Here is a 6,000-nt window from a genome sequence, read left to right on the forward strand (position 1 = left end):
ATTTTAATTTTTCTCCAATTATCTTTTAATAAGAATTTGATAATATGTATGGATATAGGAAGATATGTGAAGTTGGACAGCTATGGACTACTTAAAGATGGAAGTAATGGAAGTTAAAAGATAAGTCATTAGGAAAAATACAAAGGACTTTACGATTTTGTAATTATTTAAGTTGTAATGGTAGAAGGGGCTAAGCAAATCATCATGTGCAAATGGCACAAACAAAACCAGAAGTTCTTCCTTTAAAAGGAAAGAAGAAACAACTTTGGAAATAAAGTTGAAATAATAAGTTATAAATATACTACACTTTTTTCTCTTGATTACATTAGTTGGGTTATTGATCTTACATAGGATATTAGTCAGGATTCATCTAGAGCCAATAGGAGAGATAATATATGTCTCCTGTTGGAGATATAGATGATTCTAAAAAGGTTATTTATTTGCTTAGTTTACACCATGAGAAGCTAGATAGTCCTACAATGGCCATCTGCAGGCTGGAGAGTGGGAGGAACCAGTAGCTGCTCTGTCCCAGAAGCTGGGAACCACAGGGATCAATGATGCCTCCCCAGTCCAGGACCTGGAAATTCTGTGGAGAGTCACTGGGCGGAGTCCATTTTGGATGAGTGAAGAAGCTGGAGCCTGAAGTCATCAGATGATCACAACAGCAATCAAGAACCCTCTCAAGATGAATGTAGCTTGTGTCTGCTGCTGCTTCCTTGTTCTTCCAACCTATTGGACTGTGCTGTCCACACTTAGCATGGGTCTCCACCTCAGTTCCCTGTCCCACATGCCAATCATTCCTAGAAACACCCACATGGAGACACCAAAAGACTCAATCTTGAGCATCTTCTTAACCCAATCAAGTAGATAATTCAGATTAATCATCACACCTAGGAAAAGAGAGTTCAATAAATTTGTGAATCTTAATTTACCATCCGCTGAAATTAAGGTTCCTTCCATAGGGAGACAAGCACACCTCTGTGCTATAGGCTCCCTGAATTAGACTAGTAATCTTGTAAACGGCATGACATGGGTGAGCAAGAGGAGAAAGAGAAGCCGGCCTGTAACTACAGTGATCTCCAAGTGCAGAGCAAACGAGATAAAGAAACCAGCTGTGTGAAGTCACTTCTAAATTAGTGATACCTTTTCCACAGAAGTTACCACTAATAACTGCTTCCACTGAAAATTGGGATTTATTAAGAACCCAGCACCTCATGCATTTTGCTCTGTATGGACTATGTTTCCAAGAAACACATTGACAAAATCAATTTGGCACCCCCAAAATTGCATCTCTCCATAAACTTGCTCGGTATGATGATAGTTAAAGGAATCAACAGAAAACACCAGGGCACGTCCCAGTAGCTGAAACATGGTGAAAAATGAAATCAGAACTTTGTTCTATATGCTTGGTTTTTCTCAGATAACTTTTCATTGTGAAATAAAATCCCTACAGCAAAAGATGCACAACAAAGGTACGCCCAGTACTTTGAATTATCACAAAGCAAACACCTTGATAATGTATTTTTTACTTAATAAAGTTATAGTTTTCCAAATGTAATTGGTAAGACCTGTTGATGCATCTTCACCAGCAGCTGGGGCATCTCCACCCTTTGTGTTTCTGGGGTAAATAATTTGAGCTCTGTGCTTTGAAACCAGTTTGATGAATCCTTTAGTTCCTGAAGGACTATCTTGGCTAGGGAGTTTTGAATCTCAGTCTCTCAGAAACCAGGGGTTATAAACTTATAGTGGGGAACTTCCCTACAGCTTACCATAAGTTAACGTTGTCAAACAAGCTAGATTGTTAAACTTGTCTGAACTTTGCCTTTGGACCACTTCTTTTTGGCCTTGTCCCTAGATTTCTTAACTGGGTCTTTATCTTTTGTGGTCAACTTTCCAGCCTCTACTTGTCATCCTTGGGTTGCATCACGAAATTCAGAGAGCAGGTGTTGCCACCACAGCCTGAGATTTCAGGAAAAATAATAATAATCTTTCAAAGCAATAGAATAGCATCTGACATTATACACCCATAGATGATTCCTCCCAATTACTGCCTTTCTTTTCCTCCCACTCAAAGATAACTACTATCTTGACATTTAAGTTAATCACTTGCTACCTTTCAAAAATATGATTTTAATATATGTAAACACCATAGTTTTGCCCAATTCTGAATTTGAGATAAATATAGTTGAAGTCATGTAGTATGATTCCTTGTGTGTCTGGTTGCTTTGGTTCCATGTTCTGTTTATAATACCCATGTAACTGCATGTAGCTGTAGATAGTCTTTTTGGTTTTATAGTTTCATAGGGTTTTGTTATGTTTATACTACAACTTTATTTCTCCATTCAGCTATGGGTGAACTTTACAAGCCACATTATTGGGAACATTGTTGTAGGTATGCCTTGCTATACAGAAGGACTCATTTCTAGAAGTGGAATTGTTGGTCACAGGGACACACATCTGCAGTCATAATTAATCATGCCAAACCGACTTCCCTTTGAAGTGTTTGTTCAGTTTCTATCCCTGGGAGCAATGCATGGGAGTCCCCATGGCTCACATTCTCACTCAGATTTGTTGCTGTAGGATCTGCAGTTGCTTATTCTGGCTAACAGTCATTTATTGTTTGTATGTGTTGCCAGGAATTTTATCCACTGTGCGGCTTGCTTTTTCACTCACTTAGTAATGTCTTTTAAAGAATGAAAGACCTTAATTTTATTGTAGCAAAGTTTATTATTTATTTGCTTTGGTGGTTAGTATTTTTTGTGACCTGTTCAAATAATCCATTCCTACTCTTATATAATAAAAACGCTGTCACATATTATCTCCTAGAAGATTTATTATTTTGCTTTTCGTATTTAGATCTACAATATACATAATTTTTTTGTGTGCATAATTTGAAAGAAGATCAAATTTCTGGTTTCTTCTGTGTCAATATAAGTTTATCCCAGCACCATTTATTGCAAAGATTATTCATTCTCAGGGCCAACTGCCTTGGGTTCCTTGAGCTGCTGGAACAAAGCACTACAAACTGGATGACCTAAAACAACACAAACGAATTTCCACATGGTTCTGGAAGCTGGAGGTGTGAAACCTGCTCTGGGCTGGGCTGGGCTTTCTGTGAAGGCTCTTGGGGACAATCCTCTTCTCGAGGCTTCTGGCGATCCTTGGTGTTCCTTGGCTTTCAGCGGTGGCACTCCAGTCTCTTGGCTTCGGCATCCCATGATGCTCTGTGTCCAGGTCTCTGTGTCTAACCTTTCCTCTTGTCAAAAGAACAACAGTTGAATTGGGTTTAGGGCCCACCCTAATCTAGTTTGGCCTCCTCATACCGGATTACACCTGCAAGGACCCTATCGGCAAAGGAGGTCACATTCATAAGTAAGGAGGTTGAGGGAGAGTCATTGGGGCCATCATGGAGGCAGGCTACCACAAACATGTGGCATGTTAGCTTGGCACATGAATGTCACATGAACACAAACACACATAAGGTCATCTCAAAAGAAAGAAAGGCAAGTATTCATCACAGTTGTTAACATATGTGGTTATGGTTTTGAAATTATATTTCATTTAAATCCATCTTCTGTCTTGATAAATAAATGCACAAATGTGAAACCTTTTTTAGAATAAATTATCTTAGAAATAGTCTACCATTTTATAAAGTTTGTTTTTAGATAAACGCTTATTTAAATATACTTTTTTTAATGTCAAAGATAAAATAATTGAATTGTTGTACATACACATCAACACACACAGAGAAATCATCCTTCTGAATTAACATATCCCTCACAATGTAAAGAGGCATTTAAGACTCACAGTAGAGCAGGTTGTTAGAATTCTAACTTTAACCCTTTCATTTTGATTTGCCTGTGGTCACACTACTAGTAGCAGAGTCAGGACTGGACCTAGGACTCTATACCCACAGTCAAGTAAGTGTACCAATTACACAATAGTCAACAATGGCTTTCCTGACCATGCAATTATTTGGTGAATAAAACACTGCTAATGACTAACTTCTATATTTATTTTATTGACTATTCAGTCAATAATATTTCCTATGAGCAGAAGACTTCATTGACCTGTTTACATTCTTCCTAAGAGTGAAATCCCCCAGCTGACGATTCTTCATTGCTACTCTATGCACTATTATTCCCCCTTTCTCAATAAGTAAAAATAATAATGCACATTGCATCTCGGGCTATTAGAATTCTCATTCGTGCTGCAATTTGTCATTTTGAAAAGACAGTGGGAATGTTTAGGCTTAAAAAAGCAAGTGATTTGAGTGTGTGTCCATCCTTTGTGTACACGCCTCTAGAGCATTTGCAGAGAGACCTGTCATCCTGGTATTTTTGGTAATGGGTTCCACGCCTACGAAGTAATGTACATGTTCACTGAAGAGCAGTGAATGAAGTGTCCTGTTGTCAGAGACTCTGAGCACAGCTGGGTTCGACTTGCCTAGCAACAGGGCTCTAATGTGACTCTTTTATTTTGTAGAATTCAGGCCTTTAAAATACTTCATGGCATTTGAAAACCTGTGTCTGTCTTACTGTGCACCATGTGGTCAACACCATATGCTGACAGATGAGAATAGAAGCCATTACGAATTAAAGTATATTGCGTCTAGAGTAAAATGGAGCAAAATATAAAATGTTCATTTTGTACTCTCTCAGGTAGATGATAATTTGAGTATTATTTGCCCATAGGAGAATAGAAGGTTATAAATGTTTTGTTGCACTCACAACAAAAGAAGCAGAAATAGGAATACACAGTGAGTTCATTATAAAAGAGAAACTGTCAGCTTTGAACTAATCTTTCACTATTTTAATTTCCCCTAATTGACCTTCTAACAACTTCTCAAACTAAGTTTATTTGGTCTACCTGTATTCTTTATCTTTCATTCAGCTTTAACCCTGAAAACAAACCCAGGGGAGGAATTTAGTGCACATTTATTTCCTCTCATATATCTAGCTCTGCATCATGATGTGATTGATTTGGAGATAAATAATCTTTAGGTATTTGCCTATTCAAATTGAAAATTTTTTCACCATTTTTTTCTTCAACCTTTCCAGGCTCTTTGGGGATGTTTTTATTTCTAGAGGTCAAAATAAAATATTCTTCAATCAGACAGCTTTTATTAATGCTTGCAAAATCATTCCATATTCTTTTGAATACTATGATTCACTTATATGAACCTACTTAATCTTCAGCAAAGGCAAAATCAACAGGAAGAAGAGATGGGATAGTAATTAAAAAGACTTCATCTCTTGTTTTTGAAATAAAAACTACTTTGTGGACATGTCAATACACTATTAGTTCTACAGAGTATTCTCATCCTTTGATCACTTTCAATCTTTCTATCCACTTTCAGTCTTTCAATATACTCAACATCAGAGCCCAAAGAAGAATGCAAATTTTATAAATAATTAAATACATCATAATTTTGATTTTAGAACTTAAAAAATATCTACTAAACCTTACATTGTCATTAAGATGTGCCCTAAGAGTATGTGCTATATAAGACATACAGGTCTGGGGCAGGGACCAGACTGGAGTTGGTATACCTACATCCTCACACTTTAACTTAGGGCTCCAAAGCAAAAAAAAAGCAGACAGCAAGGTTGAGTCTCTTGGCCAGAACAAAGAGACATAAGCCACAATCATGGTTACCATTTTTGAGAGACATAGATTGTGCATAATTTTGCGTAAATAATAACTTCATTATTTTGACTCCTTATATGAAATGTGAAAATATCTCAGGAATTTCACTTATTGTCCTAGTAATTTGTAGAAGTTTACCTGACCACAAAGCCTGCTCCATCCACTGAATCATGATATACTAGAATTCTCTAGAATTCACTATAAAATGCAAGGCAAAATGAAGATCTGAGATGAGTGCTCCAAACAGACTTTAGAAGGGATGTCCTTTTAATATCTGACTCAAGTTTTAAAGAAGTTGCAATTATCCTAATCACCCAATGTTGAGACTAATTTAATCAATCAACACAGATT

General features: G+C 37.0%; 1 pseudogene; it reads right to left on the minus strand.

Moving 5' to 3' along the window:
- Nucleotides 1–1,494: 1,494 nt before the first annotated feature.
- LOC125615945 lies at nucleotides 1,495–3,595 on the minus strand (annotated as a pseudogene).
- Nucleotides 3,596–6,000: the final 2,405 nt, after the last annotated feature.

This window comes from Marmota marmota, unplaced genomic scaffold (genome assembly GCF_001458135.2).
Source record: "Marmota marmota marmota unplaced genomic scaffold, marMar, whole genome shotgun sequence".
Lineage (NCBI taxonomy): Eukaryota > Metazoa > Chordata > Mammalia > Rodentia > Sciuridae > Marmota > Marmota marmota.